Source organism: Pogona vitticeps, chromosome 3 (assembly GCF_051106095.1).
Source record: "Pogona vitticeps strain Pit_001003342236 chromosome 3, PviZW2.1, whole genome shotgun sequence".
NCBI classification, from domain to species: domain Eukaryota; kingdom Metazoa; phylum Chordata; class Lepidosauria; order Squamata; family Agamidae; genus Pogona; species Pogona vitticeps.
Window position 1 is genome coordinate 38890275 of NC_135785.1, and position 22507 is coordinate 38912781.

The following is a 22507-nucleotide window of genomic DNA, read 5'->3' on the forward strand; positions in this document are numbered from 1 at the left end:
TAATCTGTTTTCTTCGCTCCATAAGACGCACAGACTTCCCCCCCCCTGTTTTGTGGGGGGAAAGTGTGTCTTATGGTGCGAAAAATACGGTATCTCACTGGAATCAGTGTTTCACGGGCTTTCAGTATTTTATGCAGATAAACACATACACATGTCCACACACACAAACCAGTTTACTAAAGAAAATGCACATATAAGAAATGAAAAAATAAATATTATAGTGCACGAAAGATAAACACTGTATTTTCTATAAGCAGATGAATAGCAGCTCTATTTTTTTAATAAAAAACAGCTGTAAGGATTACGCAATAGCTTGAAAGGATCATTTAGTAATTGTATTCTTACAAATATGCAGCTTTTAATTTTTCTTTTTTCCAAGCACTTCCTGTCTTCTTTGTCAACTATGGATACACTTGTTAGTCATGTCTACAAGCAGGGAATTATGTCCAGCAGGGCATTTACCATACAGTACCACATCTAACCAACCTGTCAACCTAGCAGTTCGAAAGCATGCAAATGTGAGTAGATAAATAGGTACCACCACTGTGGGAAGGACCACAGGAACTGTCTATGGACAAACACAGGCTCTATGGCTTGGAAACGGGGATAAGCACTGCCCCTTAGAGTCGCACATGACTGGACTAAATGTCAAGGGGAACCTTTACCTACCACATCTAACATTCTAAATGCTGAAGTTTTCTGCACATAAGTTTCTCATCAACATAATTACAACTTCTCTCCTATGGCAGCCCATCACCCTAGCTGCTGAAAATGTTAGGGGTAGAAATCAGTTAGAAAAGTGATGTCACAACCATTTCCATTCCATTTTTTAATATACTCATTGGGTGAGATCTTTATATATTCGTGTTTCTGTGCCCAATTAAGGCTTGTTTGATGGGTTCTTTTGGAGTCAGCTGGTGAGGGCTGCTTGGGATCAGTAGAGGTCTACTGTGCCATTTGGTGCAACCCTCAATGCAAGTGGCATATCAGACCTCAAGCGACCCCATTTGATCTGGCTTCATCTGCTAGATACTTAGCAGTGCATTCATCTGCAGGCAGGTTCTTAACCTGACTATTAAGTCAAAAGAAAAGAAAAAAAGTTTTCTGATTTTTCTTATTTTTTAAATAAGTGATGCAGCACATCAGCACTGCCCTAATAGACTGCCTCAAAAAAATTACCTTATCTGTTCCTCTGCAGAGCAGAGGAAATATTTAATTTGCCAATATTGTGAAGTGACTGTCATTTTAAGACTAAACAGCAGGCTAAACGCTCTTCTGATCACACCCTGAAAACAATGTTTATTTAAAAAAGGTGCCCAAATGTCTCCACAAAGCTTCTACTTTTTCTCCAGAAGCATTAAAAATTTATGATTTTTAATAACTTCAATTGCAATAGGGCTGAAAGTAATTGAAATCATCTCAGGAAATGTTTAAAGATAAGAACTTAGTTACAGGTGCCTCCCCCAAAAAACCCTAACCAAGTCCCAGATTTGTATACTGTAATGACTCCAGGAAAGGTAAGTTCACTAGGTTTATTGCTGCTTCTTGCAGTACCATTACTCTGCATTAGTTTCATCTTGTTCTCTCCTGCACAGAGCACAGAGTTGGACTCAATGGCCTTATAAGCCTCTTTCAACTCAATTATTATATTATTCTATGATTCCGTCATTCAGGCTAAGTTTTTTCTCTTGCTCTGCAGCCAGATTTGTCTTACTCCCAGTTGTTTGGGCTCCTGCATTGCTTCTTGAGAAGGAAATACATCATGAGACATCTCTACAGAAACTAGTGCTTGTGTAAGTAATTATGAATTACAAATAAAAATACTTAGCCATCTTTAAAATAATGAATATTTAGAAATTCTCAATAGAGATATGATGAGTTCATTATCATTACTGGAAATATTTGAGTATTAGAGAACTCTTCAGTAATTCTATGGATTACTGGAAGGAACTCTTTGACTGCTGGATAAATCTAGATCCTTGAAAAATGCTGGTACTCTTCCCTCATCTTGACATAGAAAGTTCACTTTACAAATTGATGAACAGCACTTTCATCTAGACTCATTTGGAATTGAGCACTAGAAAATTCTGGATATCACATCATCCCTTCTCCTACTTAAATGAGGAACACTGAGCATTCCTACAAAAATAGGTTTTCAAACTTTACAATATAAGAATTAAGAACCAGTGGGTAGAATCCTACTGATGTTCACATAAGGATGACATAACTTGCTGTGGCTAATTACAAGTACTTGACAGTGTGCCAGAGCTCATCTCAGTCACATGCCTGCATAACACCCAACTGAGAGGTTAAGATGTAATCTGACACCTCATTCATTAGCCACAATTAGCCATAGCTAATTATACAACATTTAAAGGAACACCAACAGGATTTTTGCCAATGTCCCTTGAAATTGTACATTAAAAAAACACCATGGACTAGAAGATAAAGAAAAAAAGTATTTGATCACACTTTTATAAGAATGGCATTCATATCATAAACTTTCATATACTTCCTGTAGTTTTAAATATAAGTACAGAAGTTGCCAGAATCTCCACCATTTAATTGTTCATTCTTTACTTGTCCAAGGCCTCTCCCATCTGCAGTTCCAACTCCAAGAGCCTCAAATGAATGTTACAAACCTACAATGCTATGCTAAATTCAATCCCTTGGAAGTATTTTTCCTTACTCACACCACATGTAAGTATTACCTAAGCAGCTGTTTCACACACACATCTTTGAACATGCATACTGCAATTACACATAGAAAGATTATAGGGCACTGTTAATCAGAGCTCTTTGGGATTAACTAAACATTTGAAATCAGATAACAAGGCACTAGATAGAAAACAGGAAATTAAGAGACACAAAATGATATGGTGCACTGACTTACCCAAATTTTAGGAAAACAATATTTAAAATAAATGTTCTATATGTGGTCAGAAGGGAATAGGCAGCCTATCCACTGTGACTTCCACAGTTCAAAACCTACATTTCTTGGAAAATCACTCTGTCATTTCATTATTTCTTTGCTACTGCCAATTTTGCTGTTTGCTTTCTATTATACTATTCTTATGGGAAATGTAGGAGTAACTATTAGAAAAGCTATGTACAGGTTGATAAAAGTTACAGCATTCACACAAGGTAATAACATGAAATTGTTCTTTCACTAGGAATCAGTTGTCAAGGAAACACCTTCAAAAAATTTCTAAACCATTTTTTTTAGCAGAACATGACATCCCTCATTAAGCCCATTCTTCCAGTTGCTACGAAGCAAATCCTCTATAGCAGTTCAGTATCAAAATGCTTCACTGCAGGAAATATAGTGTTAAATAATATAAAATACACCTGTCAAATAATATAAAATCAATCAAAGCAGATGTGTGCTTAGAATTGCCCGCACATACACATTTACATCTCAACTTCAACTCTTAAGAGTTCACAAGATGGCTAACTATTGTCAGAGCCAACTTATAGTGACCCTAATAGGGCTTTCAAGGTAAGATATTTAAGGAAAAGTTTTACAAGTTTCACAATGCCAAAGAGTTTTCATAGCTTAGCGGGGATTCAAACCTCTGAGTCCTAGTCCACTATTCTATCCACTGCATTATACTGGGCATCAGCTAACTATTACATATACAGTATGCAAATACAGATATATATGTAATGCCATAAATAATAAACTTTAAAATGAGACAGATAATAAAACAACTAACATCAGAGCAGACAGGTGCTTTTTTGAAACCTCTGAAGCTGTCTGGGGGAAAAATTACCCTGGAAAAGTAGTTTTTTAAAAAATGATAATTTTGCAGAAAATTAAAATACTTGCAATCCTTCTGATTTTTATATCAAATCTAAACTTATTTTACAGCTTTAACAAAATAACATTCTTCAATAATAAATTAATATATAAAATTGCTCTATTTGGCCTACAGTATTTATGACATATAAAAAATACAAAAGGCATAGTGCAAAATTATGAATATAACTCGATACTAGACACAGCTGCACGCTATTGTGCCATATGCTTCTGAAGTGCAGACATTTTAAGTTTGTCACATCTAATAAATATGAAAATAATAAAAGCAAATAACAAATTTTATTTGTTTGTTCATTGGATTTTTATACTGCCCATCTTGTGTCGTGCCACTCCTCTGACAACTTTATATATAAAAAAGCATCAAAACCTTCACCTATCAATAATTCAATCCAACGAGCATCCAAAAAAACTCCAGGAAGCAACAGGGACCAAAAAAAGGTAAACTAAAAATATAACATAGACACAGAAAACTATCATGAAAAGAGGATATACCACTAAGTTTTTTCTGAAAAGCTTTTTTTACAAGCCTTTGGAATGCTAGATGGGAAGGAGCCTGGCACACCTCCACTCGCAGGGCATTCCATAGAGTAGCAGCTACCACCCAAAAAGCCTGCTTCCTCGTCACATTTTTCCAGCCCTCACTCATAGTGGCCACCTGCAACATCAAAGCTTGGAAGAAGCACTAGGTATGGCAGATGATGACAAGGAGAGGTGCTCGGACAAGTTACGAGGTTCCATACTGTTAAGAGTCTTATACAGCATGTCAACATTAAGAACTTGAATTTGACGCGGAATCATATGGACAACCAGTGCAAGCAAACCAGGACCAGAGAGATAAGATAATATTTCAAGTTACCTGACACCAGCTTGGCCACCACATTTTGCAACTGTTACAGCTTCCACATTTTGAACAAAGATAAACATGATAAAGGACAAAAATGGTAGGGAACTCATAGAAACAGAAGACATCAAGAAGAGCTGGCAAGAATACACGGAGGAATTATACCAGAAAGATCTGGATGTCCCAGACAACCCAGATAATGTGGTTGCTGACTTTGAGCCAGACATCCTGGAGAGTGAAGTCAAGTGGGCCTTAGAAAGCATGGCTAGCAACAAGGCCAGTGGAGGTGATGGCATTCCAGTTGAACTATTTAAAATCTTAAAAGATGATGCTTTTAAGGTGCTACACTCAATATGCCAGCAAGTTTGGAAAACTCAGCAGTGGCCAGAGGATTGGAAAAGATCAGTCTACTTCCCAGTCCCAAGGAAGGGCAGTGCCAAAGAATGCTCCAAGTACCGTACAATTGCACTCATTTCACATACTAGCAAGGTTATGCTCAAAATCCTCCAAAGTAGGCTTCAGCAGTATGTGGACCGAAAACTCCCAGAAGTACAAACTGGAGTTTGAAGGGGCAGAGGAACTAGAGACCAAATTGCTAACATGCGTTGGATTATGAGAAAGCCAGAGAGTTCCAGAAAAACATTTACTTCTGCTTCCTTGACTATGCAAAAGCCTTTGACTGTGTGGACCACAGCAAACTATGGAAAGTCCTTAAAGAAATGGGAGTGCCTGATCACCTTATATTTCTCCTGAGAAACCTATACATGGGACAGGAAGCAACAGTTGGAATTGGATATGGAAACACTGATTGGGGAAAGGAGTACAACAAGGCTGTATATTGTCCCCCGTCTTATTTAACTTATATGTAGAATACATCATGCAAAAGGCCAGACTGGAGGAATCCCAAGCCAGAATTAAGATTGCTGGAAGAAATATCAACAATTTCCAATATGCTGATGATACCACTGATGGCAGAAAGTAAGGAGGAATGGAAGAACCTCATAATGAGGGTGAAAGAGCAGAGTGCAAAAAATAGTCTGAAGCTCAACATCAAAAAAACTAAGAGCATGGCCACTGGTCCCATCACCTCCTGGCAAATAGAAGGGGAAGATATGGAGGCAGTGACAGATTTTACTTTCCTGGGCTCCATGATCATTGCAGATGGTGACAGCAGACACAAAATTAAAAGACGCCTGCTTCTTGGGAGGAAAGCGATGACAAACCTAGACAGCATCTTAAAAAGCAGAGACATCACCTTGCCGACAAAGGTCCACATCGTTAAAGCTATGGTTTTTCCTGTAGTGATGTATGGAAGTGAGAGCTTGACCATAAAGAAAGCTGACTGCCAAAGAATTGATGCTTTTGAATTGTGGTGCTGGAGGAGGATCTTGGGAGTCTCCTGGACTGCAAAGAGAACAAACCTATCCATTCTGAAGGAAATCAACCCTGAGTGCTCACTGGAAGGGCAGATCCTGAAACTGAGGCTCCAATACTTTGGCCATCTCACGAGAAGACTCCCTGGAAAAGACCCTGATGTTGGAAAAGTTTGAAGGCAAGAGGAAAAGGGGACGACAGAGGATGAGATGGTTGGAAAGTGTCACCGAAGTTACCAACATAAATTTGACCAAACTCCAGGAGGCAGTGGAAGACAGGAGGGCATGGCGTGCTGTGGTTCATGGGGTCACAAAGAGTCGGACATGACTAAATGACTAAACAATAACAACAATGAAGGATTCTAACATCTATTTAAAAATGCCTGTTTTTCTAATGCAGTTTCTGGTAGGAAAACACACCTGTGCACTTGTATTCAGTAAAGAAGGTTCAGCTTCAGCCAATGGAACCAAGGTGGGGTCCCAACTTCAGACTTCCACCACACGGTCAATAAATTCTCATCCTTCCTGTAGAATTCTGGGCAAACTAATTATCCTTCATTTGTCTTAGCGCTCATTCTCATAGTGATGAATCTTTCATTCATAAATTATTCTTTTTTTCACATGCTTACTATTACAATTGACTAATTTTGACCAAGCAATCACTTTACAACTGCTTTAAAAGCAGTCAGTTTGGCTTTCACACAGAAGTGATGATGCATACTATGCCCAAAGTAGATAGCCAGGTACTCTTTTTTTAAATTAGTCAAATATTCTTTTTTTAATATGAGTACTGTAGTATATTACTGTTTCATGTAAGATATGAAACACTGAACAGAGAAAACTTAAGTCATTTTTGCTTACTCTCTCACTGGCCCACTTTCAAAGATCAAATAAAGGCTTAATATAGAAGAATAGTCATGAGTTTGTTGTCAAATAACCAAGAAAGTCTCAGTTAACCACAGCATCCTATTACATATGGAAACAAAACAAGAACCATGGCTAATTATTTCCAAGAAATACAGGACAGGGAGACTAATATATTTAAAGTAAATTAGAATCTAGGATTATTCAATGAACCTATGATTAACTGTAGCTTTCTGGTTTCTTTTGCAGCTAGGAGCAAATCAGCAGCAATGGGCTACATGCAAGCTCACTAAGCTTGAGCATATTCTTCAGGATGAATGAAAATCAATGACTTTAAAAAATCAAACTGATATAAATAATGATTTTAAATCATTTTTAAAATTTAAATTGTCAAAAAATTCTGATTTAAAAAAAATGTATTGTGCTTTAAATGAAATCCACTCTGATATTCTTACAGTCAAATGTGGCTGCAGTAGCTGCAGAAAGAAGGGCAACTTACAGTAGTTTCAGAGGAAAGGGGAGCAGGGGGGCAGAATTGTAGAATAGAATAATAGATATTTACTTCTACATGTTGACTTAACTAAAGTCTGTGTTTATTTCTGATCTTGTTCATATCAATATTGATTCATTCACCTAAGGGGAAGTGACTCAAGTGATAACATTATTCTGCATAAAACAAGTCCACACTAAGGAGTCTGGTGCAATTATATTTTATGTTCGCTGCTATCCACTAAAATTAGATGGCAATACGTCTTGGAAAATCTGCATGGAGGAGATTACTTAAAAACACACAATGGTTGAAATCCTGTTGCTTGCTTAGCACAAAGTTGAAAATGGAGTAGGCCATTGAATTAGTGGGAACTAGTGAGTCAACTTCTTTATCAGTTCCACGGATTCAATGAACCTGCTCTAGTTACAACTTACTACACTAAAGAAGAGAACATCAGTCCATGTAATTTTCCAGATCTCTACTGCATTTTAAAAACATAAAGCACCCGCATTTCTTCAAACTGAGTGGGGGATAAAAAGATTAAGTACCCAAATAAGAGCTTGTCAAATAGGAACTGGCAGTGATTGTTACTGGCACATGTTAGCAAGCCATATTTTTATTGTAGCAGTCCTTCAAGAATGCTGTACTGGGGCACTACTTTTATGCTAAGCTCATTACAAACCTGTCCAAATGGCTCTCTTTTCAAAAGCATCAAATGATTCTGTACGTTTTTAGGTTACTCCTGTGAAGACAAAGAAACTAGAACACTGAAGAAGAAATATACGTACTGCATACAGCTGTTGTACAAGGTCTTTTAAGTTAACGCTATAAGTCAGACCTTCCACAATTTGACATTTAGAGCAGGATGATAATTTCAGGATACATTTATGAGCAAGATATTTCCTTCAGTCTCAAAGGAGAGCTAAAGTTTCATATAGTAAAATTCAAAACTTCCACGTCAAAGGGTCATCCCTCCTCCATTTCCTGATCCAAGGGGTCAACACCAGCAGGTTCCAAGAAAGAGGAGTTTACTGGAACATGGACAACAGGTTCAACAATGGTTGTTCAAATGGTGTTAACACATCAGAAATAGTTATATTCACTAACCTCAGCTCAATCTCATCTCTCTCTACACCTCCCAAGTTAACTGCACTGGTGTGGGTGAGTCTATTGTCTGTTATAACGGCAGGCACCACAAGCCTGCTGTAGTGGTGCCTGGTGGCCTGCTGTAGTGAGCAATGAAGGCAGAGAGTGTCACAGGTAGACAGTTCAGATAGGAAGTGGGTCTGGGCTGGTTGCTGTTGCTATTGCAGTCTACACTGCTGTTCCTTCTGGTATTTCCTTCTCCAGCATTTTAGCTGGGTCCCATGGGGCTGACTCCCCTAAACTCATTCTAGTTCGGCACCGCAGACCCAATCTCTCTCTGCACTCCCCCATTAGTGAAGGTGTGGTGGTGGTATGAGATGTGAGAAGGTGTGTGTGGGGGGGGTGGTATGAGATTCTGCTTCTCACCCTTTCCTTTAGAAACCTGCAACTGGCCCAAGACATTTTTCCAGGGAGTCTATTTTAATAAGTAGCTCCATTCACCTTCTGGCTCTTCTTCTGACTCCTCCTCTACTTTATAGGTCTTCCCTATTTGTTTCTGAGTATTGGCCTGAGCTCCTTCTTCCTCCCCCTCTCAGGTAGTTTCCTCTCTTCCCCACTTATTCTCCTCAGACTTCCCCCAACCCTATTTCCTCCAGAGCCTCTTTTATATCCCCATGTTCAGGCTAGCCCCTTTCTTCTCCCATTATCCAAGGCTTCCCTTTCCTCAAGGGGCCTCCCTTCTCAGGCAACAGTTCCTGTCTGTGTCTCATTATCCCCGAGCCTTCCTAGTCTCAAGCCCAGTGTCTGCCAAAATCTACATATCACTCTTATCCTTAAGGCCTGGGCCAGAGCTCCAAGAACACTCTCACCAGTGTTCACCTCTCAATTATAATAAGAGTAAATTATAAAGGCAAGTATCTTTATTGACAATTCACTGAGCAGAAAGTCTCACCAGCACAGTAATGTAGGATTATGCTGATTATATAAGCATTCATGTTTTGTAAAGAGTGATCTCCATGAACCAAATTCATATTATGTTTGCCGACAGCAAAGCTTGGCCAAGCAAAGCAATCCTCTATTGATGAGACTTAGAAGATCAGATGAATACTGACCAATTCTGTTACTATCAAATAACAGATTGGAAATATAATTTTCTGTTAATGAAGAGAAAATATTATTGTAAGGTATCTCCTCAGCAATTACATGGAAAAAAAACTTGCTGAAATGATCACAGCATTGTCCAACCTTGGGTTGGTTTATCAGGAACTATAATCTTCTTCTGTGAAGAAAATGAGAAACTAAGGGAACATCGGATAAAATCCATTTAGAACCTCTTTCTTTGTGAGTAAAAGTTTGTGGGAAAGCTGGCTGAGAAGGCAAGGGTCAGTATAGACCAAGAACAAAGAGGAAAGTGAGACCTTCAATTGACTATCTACTTAGAGGACACGATCAAAGTAGTTGTGAAGAGACTAAAGTATTCACCTTATCTCTTGACATAAAAATCCAGTCCACTTCCTTCCCTGGAGTCATGCAAATTACAGCTGAAGGTGAAGAAGATCCTTCTGTTTTGGTAAACATGAAAGAGGATTAAGATGTTGATTAAGACAGGACTGCAATAGGTAGTTTTCATGTATAATAGGGATTCAGAAAACTGGTTACTCAGCTTAGTCTTGCCTGTCTCTAATGAGAGGGGGCCTTGCTCAAGCTGCTGTCTGTGAAGCTGGGAAGAATGCATTCTGTGCATGCCTAAAAACTACTCTGACCCTTCTTTAAGCCATGAATATCAGGTAGACTAGATTAACTTTGTTGTTTTCTGGAGTCTTTCTGGACAAAGTCTGAACTTTGTCTCAAAGTAATTTTGAACCCTTTTTGTAACTTTGTGGAACTTTGTCTTTTTACCTTCATTGTCTTTTTTGCGTCTTTTACTGAACATAAACCTCTCTTCGAAAAACTGTCTAGAGTTTTGGTTTAGAGCATTTGTGGTAGTAAACTCGGGTCCTGTCTCAACCAGCTACTGGAAAGTTTTAATGTTTGTTTGGGTCTGGTGGCAGCTATCTTGCAAGACTGGCAAGTGTTCTAAGTCCCTAGGTTTGTGGATATTTTTTTTAATTCCCTGGAGACGTTGTCAGAAACAGAGTAGACTTGAGTACTTGGGAAATGTCAGATCCAGGCAGGCTCTATACTCTCCTCACCAACTAACTGTTCCCTGGGCACACCTACCACTGAATAGGAAGGGCAGTGTGGCTCAGTGGCTATAGAGAGGAAGCCATGACTGGGAACCATCACAGTCCCTGTCCACAAAGATCCTACAAAGTAAGTTGCTTTGTCTTTTGCTGATATATTACATATAATTCAAGCAATAAAGAGTGAAGTGGGAAAATAGAATATTTACCTTTAAATGTTTCAACACATCCTGGATTTTTTTAATTTTGTTTTGTGGTAAGTTACCACTTTTGATTGCTACCCTACATACAGGGCTGTTATGACATTAATATGTATCTTTTGTCATTGACAAAATCTTTTGTTATTGACAAAAGAGGTCATTGACAAAAGAGGTACAAGAACTACAACAACAAACATGACCTGGGTGTGTAGGGCACTAAAACATGTGAACTTATACAAGTAGTGGTACTGTACTTTAAATTATTGTTATGAAATTGTTTGATTTTGAAATGTGATTAATAAAAAAGGTTGGGGGAGAGATTGTACCAGCGTAGACTACACTCACACAAGCATATTCAACTTGCAGAAACTGAAATTTTGAATTATTCCCACGTCCAAATCAGAATTATTCCTTTTCCATTATCCAAGGCCATCATATGCTTATTTTTACTGCTCATTCAGGTAGCAATTGCCTGAAATTCCTCATAGAAATAGCACAAGATGACAAAAGGTAGCCAGTCTACCTTGAGAATTAAGCATTCTCAAGGTCTTCAAAAGTCTATTATTTCAAGCTGCCACACCTACAGAGAAAGGTTTTTTTTTTTAAAAAAAAAAGTTGCTCATGAAAATATTTTCTATCTTACATATCTTATTTGCCTATTGGGGTGTACATGTTGAAGAGATAGGGCTCTTTCATGATTAAAATGCTTTGCTATTAGTGTAATGGTTTGATGTCCCCTTTTAAAAAACAAAATGTTTAACCACATGCAACTTATACAAAGTGTATTGGGGGAATCATACATTAGGCTTGTCTGCATGAAGAAAATGTTTAACTGTTCTAAATAAAAATAAATATTCCTCTTGCTACTGAATTAGTCCTATTTCATTTGCAGTTTTTTTCTATATCACTTGGCAAAAAGGGGTGTGGGGGGAGTAATAGCTATACCTAACTTAAATCTATTCTGTATTGAAATAAGGGGGGAACTATGGCAATGTACCAACAAAAATTGCTAAATAGATTTTAAATTGTACTTGCTCTACTGCTCATGCAGCAAATACTTCAGGATTCACTATAGCTAACACACACTCTTTAAACTCTTCAAATGCAAGCGCTCCATTCATGTATTAAAAAAAACAAATTTAGAGTTCAAAGCAAAATGTAAGTTACTTGAATAATTGAATGAAAATTCAAGTTAAAGCAGCTATCTCATAAAGATGAGAAACAGCCCATTTAAAAATTGTTATGGACTGAGGAAAGATAGTGACACCATAGTAACACCATTACACACTGGAAAGTGATATAATATTTGATTGTCCTCATTACACAACCATTAATAGGGACTAAAGGTCAATATTTCATTCATGTGGCACAGGAGAAAACCAACCAGAAATTGCAAAGCATTACATACCATATGTGACTCAAGTTACAAAAAAGCTATGATGCAATACTGCTTCTTTTTATTTCTTTGGTGAGCATTATATATAGGCCAATAATCTGTAGTGATCACTTTATCATTTTACATCAACTGAAGTTTTTAGTTCTCACACCGTCATCAAATGCAATTTTGTTCATCTGGTTTCTTGACAGACTGGCTGGATTTAAATAACTAATTCATGTTTCCCCTGTCTTTTAAAAATAAAACATGTAAACTAACCTAAAAGCAGCAGTTTTTGTTCCATTACAGCTTCAATCCACATCCACAAGTCTTCATGGGTAGATATATCTCCACAATCATAACTAAGAATATCCCTGTTCAGGTGTTATATTAGCCAACATTCTGCAAATGACTGGAGCAGATGGCCTAGCCCCGACCCCTTAGGATTCTCTGATAAGTCTGAAAGAGAGGTTGCTGATAACACCAAATCCAGGCCATATATAGCACATATCTAAGTTCAAATGCTCAATGGTTGCCATGGAGTTCTAGGAGACCTTGTTGTGCACATTGCAGCTTAGCACAATCAATAAATCTGACCACATTCAACAACTTAGACAAGGGCCTTCGTATCAGTGGAGTAACTAATATGATAGAAGGATCCCAAAACTTGGTCATCTGACTTTACACAGATTAATTTCATGTACATCAATCTACTGAAACATTCTATCCTAATATCTACTGAGACTTAGGATGTTTTTTATTGACACAATAAACTGACAAGACTGTGGAAAGTCTTGCAAAACCTGGAAAACAGAATTCCTTTGATAAGTCATAACAGCTGTAATTTTTTCTCTTCAAAAGGCTAGAATGCACATTATTTGCATAGAAATTTAGAGAGTAGCAGACAGTAAACATGGCTGCCTGAATTGTAAAGAGAAGTTTTTCCATGTGATTATGAGCTTTCTACATCCTGGCCAAGTCCATGGGGGAAAAAATCTACCCTATGATAACACCACTGCAACATATAACAACATAAATTTCTCCTACCAGTTCTGGCAGAACCAACTTTGAATGCTGATCCTACTTTATATTCTATGACTCGTAGCAATAAATATTGTCTGGACAAGTTTCGGTAGACTGAAGATGTGAGCAAAGAGCTTTTGCTAGGTATACAGCAATGCCTACACAGGGTTCCTGTCTTTCATATTGCTGGTTTGGTTCACAATGGGTTCAAAGCTTCCCTTTAAAAAGCCACATTCCTTGTGATAAGTGCCCACTATAACCACTCTATCACATTATCTACCTTTGCCTGTCCTGGTGAGCCCAGGGATCCATGTTTTTGTTCCACTGCAAAGCAATGAGCTCAAGGACCCATGGTTTCTGTGTTGTAGTCTGTGGGTACACAAGACTATCATTTGACAGTGGTTTGAAAGATATATATCGAAAAACAATAATATATCATTAAATATCTAAAAAACATGCCAACAAGGTCTAATTTCACTAACCGGGCAAGGTGATGTAATGCACTGGTTCTTAACCTTGGGTTACTCAGGAGTTTTGGACTGCAACTCCCAGAAGCCTTCACCACCAACTGTGCTGGCTGGGGTTTCTGGGAGTTGCAGTTCAAAAACATCCGAGTAACAAAGGTTAAGAACCACTGATGCAATGAATGTTGACACAATTCTATGGATTTCTGAATGAAATTAACTAAAGATTTGATGTTACAAGAAGTGGAGGAGTGATGCTAACGTTATGGTGTCAGCATGTTGACCTGAAAGAGAATGAGGAACGAGTTCATGGGCACCCCTTCAAAGCAGATTAATAAGAGCCTTATTTTAATGGTTCTACATTCCTTCTCCTTCATTCCTTCTCCAAACAACATGCAGAGCACTATGACTTTTATATTAAGTATTTTTGGAACCACTACCACTACCGGAAACAGTGAATAAGATCTTGCCTAATGAAGAGTTCTAGAATTCTCAGGTTTGCACACGTATTTGCTATACTAATAGAAGTATTTAGGTTTTTTTAATGCCCAACACAGTCATTATTACTTCAATAAATAAATAATTTTTTGTTTATAATCTTTAGGCTAGACAGTTCTAACACTGCTGAAAAATGTGCAGAAGAACAGGTTCGTATGGCCTGTGGTTTCTTAAAAGTACTCTCTCTCTCTCTGTGTGTGTGTGTGTGTGTGTGTGTGTGTTGTGAGCTATCATATTGCTTATGATGAGTTTCAAGGTACACAAGATATTTAAAGAACAATTTGCTACTGCAATCACCCAGTGAGTTTCCAAGGCCAAGCAGGAAATGTAAGATAGGTCTCTTGAATCCTATTCCATCAGTTTATTCACTATACCAAAATGGATTATTATTATTATTATTATTATTATTATTATTATTATTATTATTATTATTATTATTATTATTATTATTATTATTATTATTATTATTATTATTATTATTATCATCATCATCATCATCATCATCATTATCATTATTATTATTATTATTATTATTAATTGTATTTATACCCCGCCTATCTAGTCATTTCGACCACTCTAGGCGGCTAGATGCCAAAACGTACTCTAAACTCAGCTTATCTTTCCCACCCGTTATGCACAACTTTGCTACTGTTTGTGATTCCACATCTTGTTGTCAAATGTACTTGTAAACTGCTCAGGCAGAAAAAAACTGCAGAACAAAGACAGTCAGAAGATGCAAAACAGATGTGTGTTTAGTCGTTTAGTCGTGTCCGACTCTTCGTGACCCCATCGACCAGAGCACGCCAGGCCCTCCTATCTTCCACTGCCTCCCGGAGTTGTGTCAAATTCACGTTGGTTGCTTTGCAGACACTGTCCAGCCATCTCATTCTCAGTCATCCCCTTCTCCTCTTGCCGTCACACCTTCCTAACATCAAGGTTTTTTCCAAGGAGTCTTTTCTTCTCATGAGATGGCCAAAGTACTGGAGCCTCAGATTCAGGATCTGTCCTTCCAGTGAGCACTCAGGGTTGATTTACTTTAGAACTGATAGGTTTGTTCTCCTTGCAGTCCAGGGGATTCTCAAGAGCCTCCTCTAGCACCACAATTCAAAGGCATCAATTCTTCAGCGGTCTGCTTTCTTTATGGTCCAGCTCTCACTTCCATACATCACAACAGAAAAAACCATAGCTTTGACTATTTGTACTTTTGTTGGCAATGTGATGTCTCTACTTTTTAAGATGCTGTCAAGACTTTCCTCCCAAGAAGCAGGCGTCTTTTAATTTCGTGGCTGCTGTGTCCATCTGCAGTGATCATGGAACCCAGGAAAATAAAATCCACCACTGCCTCCATTTATTTATTTATTTATTTAATTTATATCCCGCCTATCTGGTTGGGTGAGGACCACTCTAGGCAGCTAACAATCATACAAAAATACAATAAAATGAAAATAGACAATTCTAAGTGATAAAAGCACTACATGAGGTTGCACGATACACCGAGCAGAAACAGTAAGGGAGGAAAGAAGAGGGTCAGGAATTATGTGATGGGAAGGCCTGCCGAAACATCCATGTTTTTAATTGCTTCTTAAAGATACCCAGCAAGGGAGACCCACGAATCTCAGGAGGTAGAATGTTCCAGAGGCGAGGAGCCACCACCGAGAAGGCCCGATTTCTTGTCTTTTCCTTCCGGGCCTCCCTCGGCGTTAGGCTCCTCAGCCTCACCTCCTGGCTTGCACGAGTGACATGGGTAGATCTTGGTGGGAGTAGGCGTTCCGCCAAGTATTGAGGCCCTAAACCGTTTACGGCTTTAAATGTGAGCATCAACACTTTGAAGTTGATGCGGAATCGGATGGGCAGCCAATGCAGTGCGGCCAGAGTGGGTGAGATATGTTGGTATTTTCTCACTCCACTGAGTAATCTGGCCGCCGCATTCTGTACCACCTGTAGTTTCCGCAGCAGCCTCAAAGGTGGCCCCATGTAGAGCGCAATACAGTGGTCTAATCTCGAGATTACGAGCGCATGCACCAAGGCAGTGAGCGCCCCCACATCAAGGTAGGACTGCAGCTGGGCTATCCGCTTGAGGTGAAAAAAGGCGGTGCGGACCACTGACGCCACCTGGGATTCCACAGTGAGCACTGGGTCCAGATGGATCCCCAAGCTGTGAACCACATCCTTGGTGGGCAGGGTCACCCCCCCCAAAGGAGAGGGAGTTTCCCAAATCCCCGGCTGTGGGGGCACCCACCCTCAGTACCTCCGTCTTGTCCGGGTTCAACCTGAGCCCATTCTCCTGCATCCATTGGAGTACAGTCCCCAGGCAGCGCTGAAGGGACAGAACGGCATCTCCTGTGGTTGGCAAAAAGGAGATGTAGAGCTGGGTGTCATCAGCATACTGATGACACATGGCCCCACACCCCCTGATGACCTCTCCCAGCGGCCTCATGTAGATGTTAAACAGCATTGGGGAGATAATCGACCCCTGCGGAACCCCGCAATTGAGGGTCCACGGAGACGAGACACTCTCCCCAAGCTGAACTCTCTGGGGACGGTCCTCCAAGAAGGAACGGAGCCAGGACAATGCCAGGTCACCTATTCCCAGCTCAGAGAGCCTCCCCAGGAGGATACTGTGGTCAATGGTATCAAAGGCCGCTGAGATATCTAGGAGGACCAACAGAGACACTTTGCCCCTGTCGGCCTCCCTCAGTAGGTCATCACACAGGGCGACCAATGCCATCTCTGTACCATGGCGCGGCCTGAAGCCCGACTGAAATGGATCCAGGGCATCTGTTTCATCCAGGAGCGCCTGAAGCTGATCGGCCACCACCCTCTCGACCACCTTGCTTAGGAAGGATACTAAATATTTAGTATTACAGTTGTTCCTCTTTATAACTTATATGTATCAATTAGCTCTGCACGCAACATTCATGCACTAAATCTGAATATCTAGAACAGAGGTGAGCAATTAATTTCTATGGGGGGGCCACATGAAAAATCTGAACTGTGTTCAGGGGCCGAACCAACTTTACTTAAAAATAAAATGAAACTGTGATGTTATGATTGCTTTTATTTTTAACTTGTTAATCTTCACAAATACTAAAGAGGTTTTTGCAATATGTTAAAGATAAGCAACTGATGAACTTTAGACAAAAAACTATAAATGATGTTCAAAACTGTCCAAGGGCCAGACAGGAGCAGCTTGCGGGACGTATGTGGCCCTCAGGCCGCACTTTGCCCAGGTCTGATCTAGAAGGACAAAGCACCTGTAGATATGGCAATACCAGCAGAACCTTGCACATGGCATAGAATGCCAATGGCACAGAGTCTAAGTTGTGTGAAAAAACACTCAAGTGGTTGAGAGTGCAAAGACCTCTTCATGGCTGATACTTGTACTCTATAAGCAGGCACAGTGGGGAGGACTAGTATGGGTGGCAACATCAGGGTTCTGGCTGCTTAGCAGATCCCTAACCACACTCTGCTGTACAAGTGAGCCATAACTTATGATTATAGCTCTGGTGTCACATTGATGTAATTATTGCTTTACGTACTACAAGTACTGAATCCTCTCATATAGCCCAGATTCCCTACTAATCCACAGAGACTGCCAGTGGTTTCATGTATAGATGTTCCATATTAGAGAATTATAACAGCATCAAAATACACACAAACTGGTCTGTGATCTGATGTTCTGCACTATTTGTGACAGTCACCTGCTTCAAAAGAAGATTACAACTAACAAGATTTTACTTGTCATCCCATTCCCATCCTCCAACAACAAATTCTGTGTCTTCTAATCCTCCTTTCATAAATGTCAAAACAGGTCATGGCTATTAAGACTGTTTATGAGTCTGGGTCTTCACAAGCAGAAGAGTGAAGAAGGAAATTAATTGGCAGAATGGACCTTGCCACTTCACAGTAAGGGTTGGACGAGATTATTCTGAATGCATCATCACAGTAAGGAAAGTATTTAGTGAGAGCAGTACCCAATGAGCAGAAAATTACTGTACAAAACTGAAATTTTGAAGTCCAAACCATTTCTTACAATGCTAATTGTTCTATTTTGTCTAGTGGTACAGCCCATTATCTTTCTGCTCCATGTATAGACCGAACAAGAATGTGGTGTTATCCTTGAGAGCCACTTCAGAAGCCAAGTGGAAAAATTGTATATTTGAAGGCTATTCAACAGAACTCCTACTACAAAGAGCACTAACACATCATTTTAGAAAAGTATTGCCTTGCCTTCTCCCTCAAGTGCTATCTTAACATATTCTTGGAGCTCTTTATGTTGTACAGATTTAAAATATAACTGAGCCACCTGAGGTGGCACAATCCACAACTGCATCTCCTTAGTCTACCTTGGTGTGTAGAATAGCTCTCTGAACTGCTGCTTTGCAGACTTTGCTGCCCATATTATCAGCGGAATAATTTCCATCAATTGCAATATTTTTTTGCAGCCCTTCCATTACTACATCCACTTTTACCCCATTGATTTCTTCCACAGCCTCTGCCTCCCACAAAAGACTAATAAATATTTTGTAAGGTAAAGCAAACCTTTACCCTGCAACGTGCCTGGCTGGGCAAAGCACCAGCAATATCTGTTCAGTGTTTTCTAAAAAAGATGCAGATAGTCAATTTTCTTTTTAAATGAAATGTTATAAAAGAATTCAACCTTAAATATCCAAAAAAGCTTTTTTACACTGAAGACAAGTTGAAACAACATAAAACTATTAATGGATAGCATTCATGGGATAAATGGCTCTTGGAATGACTCAAGGACTATGGAAGCTTTAGTCTGTTGCTACAACATTCCCTAGCAAAGAAAAAAATGTGTTAAGTCTAGCTATGTGTATGCAGGGTTTTTTGAGGGGGAAGAGATTGTAATAATAGCACTACATTTGTTTTTAGAGATAGATAGTTGTGAAGAGCCTTATATGGAAAATGTATCACAATATATCATCTCCTCAACTACACTATCATCATACAGTATTAGACATACCAAGGAAGGATAGCAGCAATCTCTTCCTTCTTCAAACAGTCCTCACCAGATAATTTCCCCCTCTTTACACAAAACAAAGATGCACAACAGATGGTCACAGCATTGCTCATATACTGCCAGCTCCTCAGGAAAGCAGGGAATTGCAATCATCCAGGTCGAAAAAAGGAAACGAGACTGGCCTGAAAGAAAGTATAAGCGTATGTCTGAAGAAGTGGACTTGTCCACAAAAGCGTGCATTAAAATATAACATTAGTCTTTAAGGTGCCACAAGCTTTTTGTCTTTTTTATTCCCCCCCCCCTTCTATTAGATAAGAGATCTAATAAGTCCTATGGAAGATGTGCACATATTTATGAAAGACACAAAGGAGCTTCCCTCAGGCACATAATGATGCACAGCTTTCAAGCTCACAGCAACATTGCCATGACACCACAATACTGTGGGACCATACTGTGAACACCACACACCAAACAAGAATCACATCACCACTACTACAGTACCTGTACCTCTGAACCCTGGCCTGGAAACACGAGCCAATTTATACTCCATACTATTAACTTAAGCGCCTGACAGCACAATCTTAGATCTGCCTACACAGAGGTAAGTCCCAAAAGAACCACTTCCAGATAAATGGATATAGGGGTGCACCCAAATAGCAACCAAAACGGTGACAGAAGAGTTCAGAAAAGCAAACAAGGAGGAGTTCAAAAGACATCTAGGGAGGACAGCCTTTTTACACCACCATTATCTTGTCCGGACCATATGGGACGACCTAAAAGGATATAAACACGTCCAAGACCTTATTTATATGTCTTGACGGTGAAATGTCTCAGTCCCAAAGCTGAAGAAAGGATAAACTGTTGCTATACGACTCCCCGCCTCCACGACCCGAGACAATCAACTCCGTGATACCGATGGGGAAAATCCCACAGGAGACGAAAGCGTGGTGAAGCAGAAAGATTTAGGGGGAAGCCACGGATTTATCCCAGGAAGTGGGAAAAGGACCCGCGGCTGCTTGGAGACGAGAGAAAGGAACGGGGAAATACGGTGTGTGTGTGTGGGGGGGGGAGGGTTCCTGTTTAACAAGCAACTCCATCCCTCCAAAAAATACGAGAGACCCAAAGTATCTGATCAGTGGTCTGTTCGGGAGACACAAAGCATAAAGGGAAGGCAGCTTCGCGTCTCCCAAACACGCGTGGAAGCGGCTCGGCGCGCCTGCACCGGCGGGAGGACAGCAAGGGAAAGGGGGGGGAGCGGGAGGCGGCTGCCACCGGCGTGAGAAAAAGAGCGCGGCTGCCACGCCGGAGCTCCAACGAAGCTGCGGGCGAGAGTGGGGGGGGGGGGGGGAGAGAACTGGTGGAAGGAAGGAAGGAGCTGTCCCGCCTCACGTCTGTAGTAGCGGGGAGGGAGTAGAAGAGAGAAAGCTGAAGCGAAAGCAGCCCTCCCCCCCCCTCAAGAGAAGGGACGGAGCGGGACCCTCTTCCATTACTCTCGTTGGAGGCGCTCCGAGAGTTCCCTGAGGTCGGAGCTCCCTTACCTGCTCCCGCCGCGGGCTTCTTCCCTGCCCAGCCAGGACCCTGGCGTCGCCCAGGCAGCAGCGCCGCCCCGCCGCCGCCGCCGCCGCCGCCACCACCACCACCTCCCTCCCTCGCTCGCTCGCTCGCTGACTCTGTCAATCACCCGCTCACCCCCTCCGTCTTCCTCTGCCGCCGTCGCGGCGCACGGGCCAACTTGAGCCGACTCCTCCTGGGCTCGCTCGTTCTGTTGTGTACGCTCCGCCTCGTCCTCCCATTGGCCGCCCTGAAAGAGTTCCCAGCAGCGCCACCTGCCGTCCCAAGGACGCAGCGGCGGAGCGGGGGCGCGCACGAGAGCGCCCGACCACCTCCCGCTTTCGGAGTGCGCCGCTCGTGCTTCGCTCGCTCGCTCGCTCTCAGCTCGCCCGCCCACTTCTGTGACCGAACCTAACCGCGGGGCTCGGCTCCGAAAAGGGGGTGTTACGCGCCGGCTAGCTCCGCGCGAGCGCACGGCCCCCAACGGGAAAGGTTCCTGCCTGGCTCCGGAGGAGGACACGTCACTTCAAAGGGTGGCGGCGGCGGCTTGACCCCGGGGCAGTTTTCGGCGCCTTCTCGGAGCTTTTCTTTGGGGCTGCTCTGCGCTCCTGCAAGCGGGGACAGGGCTGTGGGTTTTAGGAGGCGTTTGGAAAAGAACGAGGCGGACGAGGCTTTGCAACCGAACAGTGTGGAATGTCCCTTTCCTAGCAACCGGACAAAGAATGAAACAGGCTGTTTGTTGCCTTTGGGGCTCATCATGAGAAGACGGCAGGGCTAAGGGCTGCCGGACTGCAGGATCCTACCTGAGGAGGGCCAGTAGCCAGCTTGAGTGCTTCTTATGAGCTCATCTGCCCCAGAGAAATCTCGAAGGGGCTAGTTCTAGGTCAGCGGTGCGTGAGGAGGAACCATGTCTATAATTTGCAGTTTGCCAGTGGCAGATTGCATTGTTCTTGTGCAAGCACTTCTTCCTGGAGCTGTAGGAGTAATTTATTATAATTATTTTTTTTGCTCCAACCCAGATTCGGAGCATCAAGTGTTCAGATCTTTTGCCAGATGTGGATAATATGAATTTCAAAATATTTCCTTCCCATTTGCGAATGGAGAATGTCCTTTCGTTCTGATTAGCCCAAGTTAGGGGCTGCTGGCTACTGGTTAGTTGTCAGCTTGTTACCAGAAATAACTTAGGAAACTGCCTGGGTCAGACTGGGGTACACAACACACCCATAAAGAATTTAAAAATTTAAAAAAAAAACATGCCAAAAGAATGGATTTAAGTTCTTAATGATTACTGCGGGATTATTACAGACTACCTGAAACCTTCCCCCATTGAAAGAGCTGGCATTGCCCCTCCAGAAATATGTCGAGAGGTGTTAGCAAATAAGGAACAACAAAAAAAGGTAATTCAGCACCAAATCTATCCACTTCATGGGCAGCAACCGCATAGACGTGTGTTGCCAAACTTTGGGTAACCTGGATGTTCTTGGACTGCAACTCCTAGAGTCCTTCACCACTAGCTCTGCTGGCTGAGGTTTCTGGGAGCTGCGCTCCAAAAACACCTGGGTTACCCAAGTTTGGGAACCACTGCCCTAGATGATGGCTACAATCGAGAATAAGTTGTCTGCACACATCTCAAGCTCTAAATATTACCGTATTTTCCGAGTTTAAAACAATACTTTTGTCTAAAATCTTTAGACTAAAAATTGAGTGTCATCGTATACACAGAAATAAGCTGAGGAGAGAACAAAAACAAGTGGA

General features: G+C 41.1%; 1 protein-coding gene across 5 annotated transcripts in view; it reads right to left on the reverse strand.

Moving 5' to 3' along the window:
• PXYLP1 (2-phosphoxylose phosphatase 1) overlaps window positions 1–22507 on the reverse strand; it is a 106601-nt gene that overhangs the window by 68669 nt on the left and 15425 nt on the right. The window contains exon 1 of one of the 5 annotated variants that reach the window (XM_072995964.2): window positions 20891–20956. The exons of 1 other annotated variant lie outside the window; for it this stretch is intronic. The gene's annotated coding sequence lies outside the window, so the exon portion shown is untranslated. Of the gene's footprint in view, window positions 1–8070; window positions 8126–19204; window positions 19384–20739; window positions 20865–20890; window positions 20957–22507 lie in introns of those variants that run through there. 3 more of the 5 variants (XM_020793163.3, XM_020793164.3, XM_072995965.2) reach the window with 3 other exon arrangements.